The 13,141-nt window shown below is 34.8% G+C and overlaps 2 long non-coding RNA genes across 2 annotated transcripts; one reads left to right on the top strand and one right to left on the bottom strand.

The window, feature by feature from the left end:
* Window positions 1-1,944: 1,944 nt before the first annotated feature.
* On the top strand, window positions 1,945-2,968 carry LOC139192170 (uncharacterized). Its single transcript, XR_011576100.1, has 2 exons — window positions 1,945-2,045; window positions 2,627-2,968. It is a non-coding gene; the product is annotated as an uncharacterized lncRNA (long non-coding RNA).
* A 4,393-nt stretch (window positions 2,969-7,361) lies between these two features.
* Window positions 7,362-9,515, bottom strand: LOC139192484 (uncharacterized). The gene is made up of 2 exons (XR_011576667.1): window positions 8,657-9,515; window positions 7,362-7,951 (listed from the first exon to the last, which is right to left on the bottom strand). It is a non-coding gene; the product is annotated as an uncharacterized lncRNA (long non-coding RNA).
* Between the last annotated feature and the right edge of the window lie 3,626 nt (window positions 9,516-13,141).

The raw sequence follows: 13,141 nt of genomic DNA, 5'->3' as shown, positions 1-13,141 counted from the left end.
TAAATCTTAAATGTATCCTTTTTTAAATATAAAATCCATTCAAATTTTTTAATCCATGTTTAAACTTATATGGGTACATTCTTTTTCGTTGATTTGAGAATGTATCCATGTTTTGGTTAATGTACCCATACATATATGTACACACACACACACAATATAATAGAGAGTATAATTTATATTTTATTATTTTTAATCCCATAAATTATGGGTTTTATTTAAAATCTCATTAATATAAACAATTACAAATTTCAATTTTTAATTTTTAATTTAAAAATATAGTAACTTACATTATTATATTAATGTCAGGGACCTCAATAAAAAACTAAAAACTAACAAGGTTTCAATAAAAGAATATTGAAAGTTAGGGACCACATCAAAAATGTCCCATAAAAATCTATTATCATTGATCCCTCAAATAATGATTGAGTTTTTTACGGCAGCGATGTTGTTGGTGGCTATGGCTATGATGACTCCAGAGCCAACACGTCGTTTTAAATCAGGGCACCGTGAGAGGAAAGGGCTTCTGGATCGGGTCGTTATTTTTGGGCCACCAAATTAAAGTTATTGCGATGTTAGGATGTGGATCTCTAGAAAACGGAGGCCCTATAGCAAAAAATATAAAATAAAATAAAATAAAAATGTGGTAAAAGTAGCCAGTTATCTCATTGAATTTTGCTTTTAGCCAATCGTCCATTTGAATTTTTAAAAATAGCCAATTATGTTCCCTCGGTCAGATTTTCAAATTTTCTTTATCCATTCTTCTATTCATGTTTGTACACTTCCAAGGATAACAAAAAAATCATTTCGTTGCGTTCAGATGAGTCGTTGTAATGCAGAGGTTTATATATAAACTTGCTTGAGGAAATGTATTTTAGAAAGACAAAAAGTCATATTTACCTTTGATTGAGAGCACTTGACTAATTTGCATAGAATTTGAATGTAACGTTGAAATAAAAATTTAAGGCAAAAAACAAAGAAAGTCTGGGTTTAAAAGAGAAAAGGCTTTCGTTGGAGGGAGTAAGGTTTAGGCAGCCATTCCTAGGGTTAGAGTTTCAGTGAAATGGAATGGAGAAGAATAGGGGAGTATTTAAAATTTTGTGGTAGGATGGGAGTATTTAAAATTCTTTTTTTTTTTTTAGCAAACAATAAATTTTTTGTTGAAACATAGATACTTTTAAATACTCCCATCTTAGCATTTTATGTAATGCTCAATGTTTCAGCCTAACCTTGAGTTCGATATTTTATGCTCGGATAGGAGTATTTAAAATTCTCATTTTTTTCATTGAAATACAGAGACGCATACTATTTATTTTTATTTTTATTTTTGTCAACCAAATAATTTTGTTGATCACAACCACAGTAAGTGGTCTAGTGGTAAGGGCGCAGACTGCAGCTCCCAAATAAACAAAAAAATGTGGGAGGTCCCAGGTTCGATGCTTTGAGCTGGTGAGTCTGCTTGACCCTGGCCAAGGGCAGGGTAAAATTCCCCATAGCCTCTACGGGTCAGGAAATGATGAATAATTGTGACTTACCACAAGTTGTCCTCCTTTTTAGAAAAAAATAAAATAAAATAATTTTGTTGATCATGAAAACCTTCGTGCATGTGTTGTTTCAAATAATGTCATTAAATGGTTGGATTTATTTCCAAGAAAAATAAATGATTGGAATTATTGATACATTCGTAACCTAGCTTGTTCAAAAAATTTTGATGATCTTGTGCGCGTACTGTTTCAAATAATATCTCCAAATCTTGGGATTTATTTCCAATAAAATACAATGCCCGGATACTTTGCTATATTCATAACCTATATATGTACCAACGATCAGACTTTCCTATTTCTTGGACTCGCAATTTTAATTATGCTTTAATACCCAAAGATCATTCTTGTCTTCGAGTCTCTATAAATTACACATTCTCTCAAACCTTTCAACGCAACAAGTGAAAAAGCAATACACAAGGGAAGTGAAAATTTACAAAGAAAAGATGAATAAGTTTACAATCACATCTTTCCTCCTTGTGTTGGTGCTTTTGTCAAGCTCCACAGGTCTGTTTCAGTTATCTTGAATCATATTTATTTTTGGGTAGCCTTTTTGCTTTCTATGACTAAAATAAGATTCGTTTATATGTGCTTTTAAAATGACTAAAAATGTTTTTAGAGAAAAAAAAATTTGGTCTCAAAAGCATTAAAGTGTTTTATGTAAGAACTAAGAAGCACCAGTTATGTGTTTCTTCTAGGAAACAATTTAAGTGTTTTTTTTCATGATTTACTTGGCATTTTTACTATAATGATTGGTTCTAAAAATATTTTCACAAAAAACGCTTTCAATTATTTTCAAAGCACTACCAAACAAACACATATTTCAAAGCACTACCAAACAAACACATAACCTACTATATATTTCAGTTTCATATGGTCTAAACATCCATGCAAGCTTTTGGGATGGTTTTTTTTTAGTTTATTTTCCTAACATTTTATCGATAGTACTAGGTTTTGCAGTAATTGATTTCTAATATTATTTTTTTTAATTTTGGTTTTTATTTGCTCGTGTCACCTCCTTGCATTTTCCATGTTTTTTCAATAATTAATCAATTTTTAATTAATTAGTAATTTGATTGTGATTTCAGTTTGCAAGATTTCAATTGCTCAAGCTTCAAGGTGCTGTAATAATCACCCCGAGCAAGGAAAAGAAAAAGGAAAATGTGAGGATGGAAAGTGCAGGGAATTCTGCATTGCAGATTGTGAGAAAGGAGGTTTCTGCAAAAAGATTAGCTCTGGCCCTGTATGCCATTGCTACTGTTGAGCTTCTTTCAACACAAGGATATTGATTTATTTCATATTATATTTTGAATAAAAATTGTTAGCATGTGATGGAGGAGGTTGTTCCTTGTTTGGAGTTTCATCTCCAACATGCATATGTGTAACACATTAATTTGTTGAATAATATTGCCTTGGGTTTAAAAATACAAGCTATGTTTATAGAATGTAAAACCTAAGAAACTTTAATTTAGATGGGCTAGGATCAAAATCAAAACTAACGAGCAAATCCAAATAATTAAATAACCATAAAATACTAATATTTTTCAACACAAATGATAACCAAAAAATCATTTCGTTGTACTGAGATGGATCGTTGTTATGCACAGGTTTATAGATCAAACTTGCTCGAGAAAATGGATTTTAAAAAGGTAAAAAGTCATATTTACCCTTAATTGGGGGAGAATCGGGCTCACACGCTTGACCAATTTGGATACAATCTTGAATGTAATGTTGAATTGTTGTAAAATCGACGGTGGGTGCAGTGGAATAAATGAAACAAGACACAAAATTTACGAGGTTCCTCTACAGTCAGTGTGACTGGAGTACGTCCTCGGGGCAGCAGTGGTGCTTTCATTATAATCTGAAATAATAGGAGTACAAAGATAACTCTCTTTAATCTGCCCCTCATTTTCCTCTTCTTCCTCTCTTCCTCTTCTTTCCTCTCTCTCTCTTCTCTCTTCCTCTTCCGTAAATCGCCCACCTCTTCTTCTCTTCTTCAAATATATAAACAAAAGAGATCACTATTCACTTTACAAATTTTCCACAAATGAATAATGAAAATACTGTGCATAAATAGTAACAAACTATTCATGTGGTCCATCCACATATTATCACAACACTCCCCCTTGGATGGCCATAAGTCTTCCATTGATTCGTTAAAATCTTGATCTGTTTTGGATGTTCCCCCTGATGAGTATCTCCTCCTGATTTCAAATCATTTAGGCTGATCACTGATCATTCTGCTTCAGTCTCTTAGCGGGGAGAGTTGCCGAAAGAGGTGCTTTACTTGTTGTTAACTTTCCACAGGCTTTTTCTTGAACTGGGCTAGAGGACTTTCTGCTAGACTTGCATCCAAAGGTCTGAATTTACTCCTTTGATCTGGAGCAGATTTGTTTTAAGTGTGGTGGACACTTGATCTTGAATCGGACTTGTAATTTCTTTAAAGACCTTCGAAGCTTGATCTTGAATGAAATTGGACCATGAGGAGCTTCACGTGACAAGTGTTCTTCGGCTTAGTTGGGGATGAATCAACACGTGTTCATTGCACTTGTCTCCACATGCTTCAATGTATCATTTTCACTTTCCTTACTTGCTCCCCTGGCTTCAGTAGTATTTTCCCTGGTTTTCCCCCATGCATATGTGGCATCTTCTCTTGTAGGATTTGTCCCCTGATGCAGGAGTGGAATGCAAACCCTTGCATTTGAATGGTTCATCACTTCTTGGTGACTGGGGACCCAGCTCCAACAACAGTTGAAGATGACTACTCGAGAGCAATACTAGGTAAGCAATCAGAAAAGGTTCCAGGCAGTAGGTTCCTTACCGGGAGTTTGAGTGGAGGTTCCGACATATTGCTTTCTTGATCCTTGTCTTTGCAGGCAAGAACAAGGACAAAGGAAAGGACAGGGAGATTGCATGATATGAGATAATCTTGCTCTGGTCCCTGAAGATATGTGATAATCTTGCTCTGGTGTGACATGTTTGAAGAGGTATTCTCGAAGAGGAAGAAAACTGAGTATTTCGAGATGCTATGTTGAAGATGCATTCTCGGAAATGAGGAAGAGTTAGGTATTCTTGCAGAGTTGCGAGTCTGCCTTGTTATGAAGAACAGAGGTCGACATATATAGAGATTTCCCAATAGCAAGTGGTGGTGCTGTGCTTTTACTCTTGTCAGCAACTGTGGTGTAAATAGAACAGTAAGATTTACGCGTTTTCAACTTTGTCAGAGATCTTTGACAAAATTGCACGCGACATCTGAAAAAGCTGGGATTACGTCTGAAAAATACCAACGAACTTTATTCAGGAAAATCTGGCTTTTGAAATTCGGAGAGCGGTGCCTCTTCGATCTTTGAACAAGTGGCTCTGCTGCCTCTTCTTTTATAGAGACATCAATTGTGTTCAAGGGTATGCTCAGAAAGTTACTGCCTGTAGAAATTTTCTCTATCTTGCACTTCTGAAATTTTATTTGACCTCTGTTTTTCCTTCATCATTTCTGAAAAATGACTTGCCCATCTAACATTTGCTTAGATTTGAGTCTTAGGAGTGATACAGACGAGCAGCGTCAGGATAATATATGGCGCCCGTCCTTCTTATCTTCTAATGGTCCTCTTACGGTTGGGGACTCTATGATGAAGAATAACATAACCGCTACTGTGGTAGCTAGGAATCTTCTCACTCCAAGGGATAACAAGATCCTTTCAGAACGGTCTGAAGAGTCGGCCGTTCAAGACTCCTTGGCTCTCAGTGTTCAGTGTGCTGGCTCTGTTTCCAATATGGACCAACGCCTACTTGCTCAAACTTGCCAAATTAAATCATTGATGGTGGAGGTGGCAAGTCTTAAACAAGAGATCAGAGGGCTCAAGCACGAGAATAGGGTGTTACACGTGCTTGCAAATAGTTACTCTACGAGCATGAAAAGAAAGCTCGACCAACTGCAGGAATCTGAAAGTCGAATTCAAAGTGATCACCAGAGGTTTGTTGCTAGATTCCGAAAGCAACTGATGCCTTCCCCTTCTGGTGTTTTGCTAAGTACTGGGGTGCCACATGATCAATCTCCAGTGCCTCCCCCTTCTGGGGTACTTCCGAGTACTGAGGCTTCACATGAGCAACCTTTGTGAAGGCTCCATCCTGTTTGTTTGTTTTAACTCATGTGTATGTATATATCTGTAATTTCTTGGAGATATTAATAAATAAGCTTTATTTCATTCAATGTATTGTGCCAAATACAATAAAGCATATACTTCACTAAGATGTGGTACTTCTGGACCAAGTATTAATTTATCTTTACCCTCACGAAGATAAATGATTATTCTTAGTGTCTTCATCATATGAGTATTCAACTCATAATCTTCAATCCATATGGTTCTTTTAATATCATAAATATCATGGATAAGATTCGTGTTGGTAGATTGTTCGATCTGCAGCTCGAGACAATAATTCCTTCAACACTTTATAATTTTTCTAGACTCTTCAGGAGTCCCAATTTAATATCATCAACTCTTCAAGAGTTATAATTTACTGTCATTGACTCTTGCAAGAGATTTTAGTATGTTGCAACAATATCATAATGATAGTACTCACTAAGGCAATTTATATCATCCATTGATATTGAGTACATAATTTATGCTTTACCCTTCGGGGGCTTACTTCAAGCAATTTGAATCCTTCAGGGATTTTCTACACTTCATGACACATTTTCCTTTGAAATTTATACAGAGCAATTTGCTCCCATGTATATTTGAGGGATTTACTTATGGAGATATGATGTGGGTGACTCACAACCCTTCATATATAATTCTCCATTTATATGAACTCGTTTACAACCTTGTGTCATATCATGTAAGTGTATTACACTGTATTACAAATGCCCATATATAATCTCCTTGGTTCAACATCTTTTGGCTATTTGTATTGTATTCAAATATATATAGGTTCATTTGCCCACGTTCTTACAAAATTGTAATGGAATTGCCTTTCTCCATTTTGGCCAATAATTTTCCTTTTGTCGATGAACAAAAGAACGTGACTCAATATTAACACAGCTCATTGATGAATTTAGTAGCTACTTGTAAAAACCAAAATTACCATTGGTTATCATCAATCCGTGATCCCATATTCTCATGTGCATGCGCATGCATAAAAGCTTTTCATTTTTTTTTTGGATATCCATTGCCTCTTCAAGGGCATTACACTATCTCTTCCAGGATAGTCATAGTTTAGAGAATGCGGATCATAACCTCTTCTTGAGCGTTATAGAGCTTGGATTTTAATCTCCACTTCCAAGAGTTGAGTCATTTAGAACCTATACGTCAATCATGCTTCATGCATGAGACATCAATATTCCCATGTCTGTGGATTGTCATATCTGGGACGTGTATCCATACGGCGACTGTCATGCTTCTGGCATGCAACAGTTATGCTTCGGGAATGCAATAGTTCAGTAGTGCCATATTATTCTTCTTTCGAATAACTGAACCTTTTGAGTCTAAAAATCTGCCACGTTTCAGGCGTGCAACAGATAAATCATTTACTGTCTCATTATTTTATCCAACAGAGACATCAATTCTTGTAGGCACATTTGCAGTAAGTATATATGATTTCATCACTTTCGTTGCATCATTCAATTATTCATATTTCATTTTCTCATTGATTGCTTCGTGAATCAAAATAAGACAAATTCTCTTCGTTCTTCTGGAACGGTATTTTCTCATTATTCTTTTGGAATGATATTTTCTCATCGTTCTTCTGGAACGATATTATTTTCTCCCCCTAATGGCAGGAAAATTGTCTTATCAAAATGACAGTCCGCAAACCATGCGGTAAACATATCCCCAATCAAGAATTCCAAATATTGAATGATAGATGGTGTTCAACATCAATGCCTAATCTGCAATGATGCCTCATTTCAGTACGTTGTGGCAGTCTTACAGGCACATAGACAACACAACCAAAAACTCGTAAATGTATAATGTTTGGTTGGTTCCAAACCCGAGTTGTACTGAGAAGTATTGATGGTCGGTAACATGTCTCAACCGAATTAATAATGCATCATGTAAAGTTTACATGTCCCCATGTAGAAAATTGGCAATTTCGTTTTCATGAGCAGAGCGCGGGAAATCAATTTAATTCGCTTAATAAAGGCTTCTGCTAAACCATTTTGAGTATGGACATAAGGAACTTCTGGTCCTTATTTAATAGTCTGTAAATTAAGACTCTTATGGCTTTTATTACAATTAAGTTAAGGCACTGCGGCACTTCAAACTTACGGTACTCATCTAGGAACTTCATGTGTAGATCTTCAGGATCAAGGGACTTCATGCCAGATCCTTTTGTATGATGGAACTTCGGGTCCAATCATTTTATATGATGAGGATCAAGAAACTGCAGGTTCTGATCTGATCAAGGAACTTCAGGTCCTGTATATACTCATAGTAACAAAAGATAAGTACAATAAATAAATTAAAGCACTAGGCGGTAATTCCAACCATAGTAAATAAATTGCATTTAAGTAAATAAAGCTTGTGACAAGGGCTTTAATTCAGCACCATTCACATAAATCAAAACTTAAAGCAGTAGGTGATAAAACCGTCCATGATAAATAAATTGCTTTAAAGTAAATAGAACTTGTGACATGGGCTTTAAACCAACACCATGCACATAAATATCAAAGTTTTAAAGCAAAGGGTAATAATGCTACCCACTGTAAATAAATTGCTTTAAATAAATAGAGCTTGTGAAAGTGTTTTAAGCCAACATCATTCACATAAATAAATATATATTTTCGTTTCTTATTCATTCACATGGTGCCGTGTACCATCCAATAATATTTGTTCTTTTCTCCTTTTGTGACAACATCATGCACCAAAAATCTACCTTTCCAATTTTTTTTATTTATTTATTTTTTTTCAGAATGGTGCAACTCACTTCCAAAACCATTTTGTTTTCTTTAAATAGTCCAACCGACACACCATCCATTTGCTCCCTTTTTCAATTTATATATGTATATTTTTCTTTCTTTCCAACTACCCAAAATAATCACACTTTTCTTTGTCTGCCACTTATAAGAAGATCAAACCGTTAGATTTAACTCAAAATTTAGTATGATATGGATAAGAAGATACCAAACAACTTTCGTGAAGAAACAGTTTCGAGCTGAGCTTCTAAAAATGAAGGTTTGGTACTCATAAGATGGCTGTCCAGTTTTCTGCGGAAATGGAAGCTGAGTTGAAGTTTCAGTCATCTACGACGATCGCACCGTTGACAATTTCTGAAATTTGGATATGTTCTAGGTACGAGGCGGGCAAACAACTTTCAAGAAGAAAGTATTTCAATCGGATGTCAGGAAGTTGGAGTTCAGTGGCTATTTACATGGCTGCCAAATTTTCTGCGGATTTTGAGTCTGTAGTATTCTAAGATCTGGAATGATTTAACCGTTGGATGGTTCTGGAATTTTGGTATGTTATGGGAGAGAGGATAATGAACAACTTTTATGAAGGAATGGTTTCTGTATGAGCACTGGAAGTTGAAGTTTCAAAGCTCATATGACTGTCGGATTTTCTGCCAATAATAATGACAATACTTATATAAACACATGTATATTTACTTTAAGAAAATTAGTCATTTAGAGATATGAGAATGAAATGAAAAGATTTTCTTATCTGTGAGATTCCAGCCGATAGATGTGAGAGGTAAGTAGTGCTTTCCACCGACATGAGAGCTTCTCGTGCTGATAACGTGTTGTAAAATCGACGGTGGGTGTAGTGGAATAAATGAAACAAGACACAAAATTTACGAGGTTCCTCTACAGTCAGTGTGACTGGAGTACGTCCTCGGGGCAGCAGTGGTGCTTTCATTATAATCTGAAATAATAGGAGTACAAAGATAACTCTCTTTAATCTCCCCCTCATTTTCCTCTTCTTCCTCTCTTCCTCTTCTTTCCTCTCTCTCTCTCTTCTCTCTTCCTCTTCCGTAAATCGCCCACCTCTTCTTCTCTTCTTCAAATATATAAACAAAAGAGATCACTATTCACTTTACAAATTTTCCACAAATGAATAATGAAAATACTGTGCATAAATAGTAACAAACTATTCATGTGGGCCATCCACATATTATCACAACATGAATAAACATTTAAGGTGAAAATTGGCTAAGTAATACAAGTTGAGGAGATAAATCGGCGAATTTTTTTATATATAATAATTAACTTGATTCTATAGAGATAGAGTAGTGCTAAAGATATCAAATTTGGAGACTAAACTTGCAAATTAAATGACGTGACATTAATAGGAATAAGTACGTTTATCAACACTTAAGTAACAAACCAACCATCAACTTCCATATCTTTTGGTCTCCAAAATTTGATCTACAAATTTAGTTTGCCTAAAATTACCCATAGATTAATATTAGGCAGACGAAAGAGTTTGAACTTGGATGGAATTGGATCCTCTCTGAGGCAATGCCTCGTGATCCTACTGATCGGACAACATGGCTTGTTGAAAGACTGTTCAAAGTGAGAAAAAAATGTAATTCCATGTAAACTCATTAAATGCACTTGAGATCAAATGATCAACGACGAAGCCTCAAAATAATTTCACTCCAAACAAAGGATTTAAAATATTACCGGAGGTGGAGTTGACAGGGTTAATGGCATTACATTTTTGTCCTCTCACTTGCGGAGTAGGATTGTCTCCCCTCCTAATCTCCCTCCCCTCCCCTCTTATTTGACGGTTACGGTTAAACCACGTCAACATTTTGTGTTAATTGTTTAATAGCCAGAAGAAGACAAAAAAATAATTTGCAAGAGGAGGGGAAGGAAGAGGATAAGAATAGGAGGGGAGAGAATCCTACTCCATCATGTGTAAGACACATGTCAATTTTAACGGTCATTTTTTTCATTGAAAAACGGAGAGACGCATACTTTTTATTTTTATTTTTGTCAACCAAATAATTTTGTTGATCACAACCACAACAAGTGCCCCATTGGTAAGGGCGTAGACTGCAACTCCCCATAAACAAAAAAATGTGAGAGGTCCCATGTTCGATGCTCCCAGCTGGTGAGTTTGCTTGACCCTAGCCAAGGGCAGAGTGAAATTCCCCATAGCCTCTTCAGGTCCAGACAAAATGAATAACCGTGATTTGACACTAGCTGTCATTCGGCCTAGAAAGCCTTTGGATACTCTTGACTTAGTAAAAAAAAAAAAAACAAAAGAGAAGCATGGACAAACAAAAACAAAGAATCTTCATCTTTTTTGTGGTGGAATGAAGTGGCGGAGTTGAGTGGACATCCACTTACTTTATAACATGTTTGGATTTGTTATGCTTTAAAAAAAAAAAAAAAAGTTTTAACGAAATATTTTCGATATTGTTCACTTTTAACGAAAAAACATATTTTTACCTTTTTCTGGTACTATTCACTATACCTTTATTTGTCATTTTTCATTAAAATTAAAGTTTTTTGAACTTTTTGTTAGTTTTCCTTTAAAAAAAAGTAACTTATTTTATTAAAAAAAAAGGTGGCTTATTAAAAAAAAATCTGAAATATCATATATGTTTGGTAAAACAAAAAAACAATATTTTCTTTAAAAACTACTGTTAGTGACGGTAGAAAAACAGAAGCAAGGTCTACCATACTTTTAAAAAGGTGTTTTTTTTTCTTCAAAACATAGTAATCAGTACTCATTTTACAATATTTGTATTAATGAATACCCCCACATATTTTACAATATTTGTTCATACATTATCGTCTTTGGCAATTATTATATCATATTAAGTACCATATATTTTTTAGTTATTTAACATATTCACAGCAATTTATATAAAAGTTTACCAAACACTCAAATACTGTTTTTTTTTTTTTTTGTTAAAAGCTCTTTTACAAAAAAAAAGTTTACCAAACACTCGACAACTTTATTTTATTGCTATTTATTCTCACATCACAGTATAAATAATTTATTCAAGTACAGGTGGTTTTCATTCACTAAAAATTTGATAACTCAATCTTTCAGGTGCCTCTCCACATATTCCAGTTACACATATAAATGAAATGAAGAGATGTGAGATAAAGCTTGACTATGTTTTGGTAACTTGGTGGAGTGTGAATCTCTCATTGGGAAATTAGGAAAACTTTCGTGTTATATAACTGATGAGAAAGTTTGTCTACATATATAGTTGTGTCTTTTGCAATGGGCTACATGCAGGTGAAATTCTTACAACTCTTTTGACATTATACTTCCAAGAAATCAAGCAGAGATGAGGGCAATCAGTATAGATGGTTGGGTAGACAGCTCTCAGTAGCTACAGGGTTTACAAATATCTACAACACAAACAGGAATCCCACTGTAGAACAACCAGACAAACAATGTAGGATCTAGTGACAGAAGGTGGATTCGGAAGTTTCCACATTGACCAGTGTACATAAAGACCCCACAGAGACCGGACAAGGATTGTCTGCCCTCCCACTTCCGGTGTCCTTCCGTGCCCTCTGTTTGTATGGTCACGGTTAAGCCACGTCAACATTTTATATTACTATTCATTTTTGTCTTATTATCTCTATAAAAAAACAATATAAAATGTTAACTTGACTTAACCGTAACCACATAAAACAGGAGGGCACGGGAGGGCACCAGAAGTGGGAGGGTAAACAATCCTTGTCCACGGAGACCTTCCATTATCTGTAATTCTAAAGATTTTAGATCCAGTGTCACATCCGAAAAAGAAAAAGAAAAAAATCCCCCGCCACATGTTTTTATTTCTATACAAGACGGTGTAGATAGATTTACAACATTGTTACCTTAACGAATATGTTTCATGTAAGTCGAAACAAGAGATAGGCGACTATAGAGTTTTTAAATCTAGGGCTTTGATATGGAAGGGAGAGAACGGCTATGTGTGCCCCTTCTTAGATTTGAAGCTTTCAGTCAAAACATCCAAGAGACAAAACAAAATTCTACTAAAAGTTAAAATAAGACGTGTTTCCATAACCTATACATTTCCTTATAAATTCCAATATCCAACGACCATTCAAACATAAAAACTAAAATCATTAAGAAACAAAAAAAAATACATAAATTGAAAGGACAAAAACAATAAAGAAAATGTAGGTTTGTATATAAGAAGTATATTTTTGTTATCCAAAAATAAACAAGTAGATTTTGTTTCAAAAAATAAGAATGAATTGTAGTAATGGTCCTTTAACTTTAATCAAATTGGAGTAATGATCCCTTAATTAAAAATTCATTATTATTGATCTCTCAAATAATAATTGAGTTTTTGACGGCAACGATGTTGTTGGTGGCTATGTCTATGATGACTCCAGAGCCAACACGTCGTTTTAAATCGGGGCACCGTGAGAGGAAAGGGCTTCTGGATCGGGTCGTTATTTTTGGGCCACCAAATTAAAGTTATTGTGATGTTAGGATGTGGATCTCTAGAAAACGGAAGCCCTATAGCAAAAAAAAAATAATAATAAAAGGAGGTAAAAGTAGCCAATTATCTCATTGAATTTTGCTTTTAGCCATTTGAGTTTTTAAAAATAGCCAATTATTTTCCCTCGGTCAGATTTTCAAATTTTCTTTATCCATTCTTTTATAGGAGTTTTAACGAAAAGT

Source organism: Malus domestica, chromosome 15, assembly GCF_042453785.1.
Source record: "Malus domestica chromosome 15, GDT2T_hap1".
Lineage (NCBI taxonomy): Eukaryota > Viridiplantae > Streptophyta > Magnoliopsida > Rosales > Rosaceae > Malus > Malus domestica.
The sequence above is the reverse complement of the archived record's forward strand: the minus strand, read 5'-3'. Positions and strand labels throughout refer to the sequence as shown.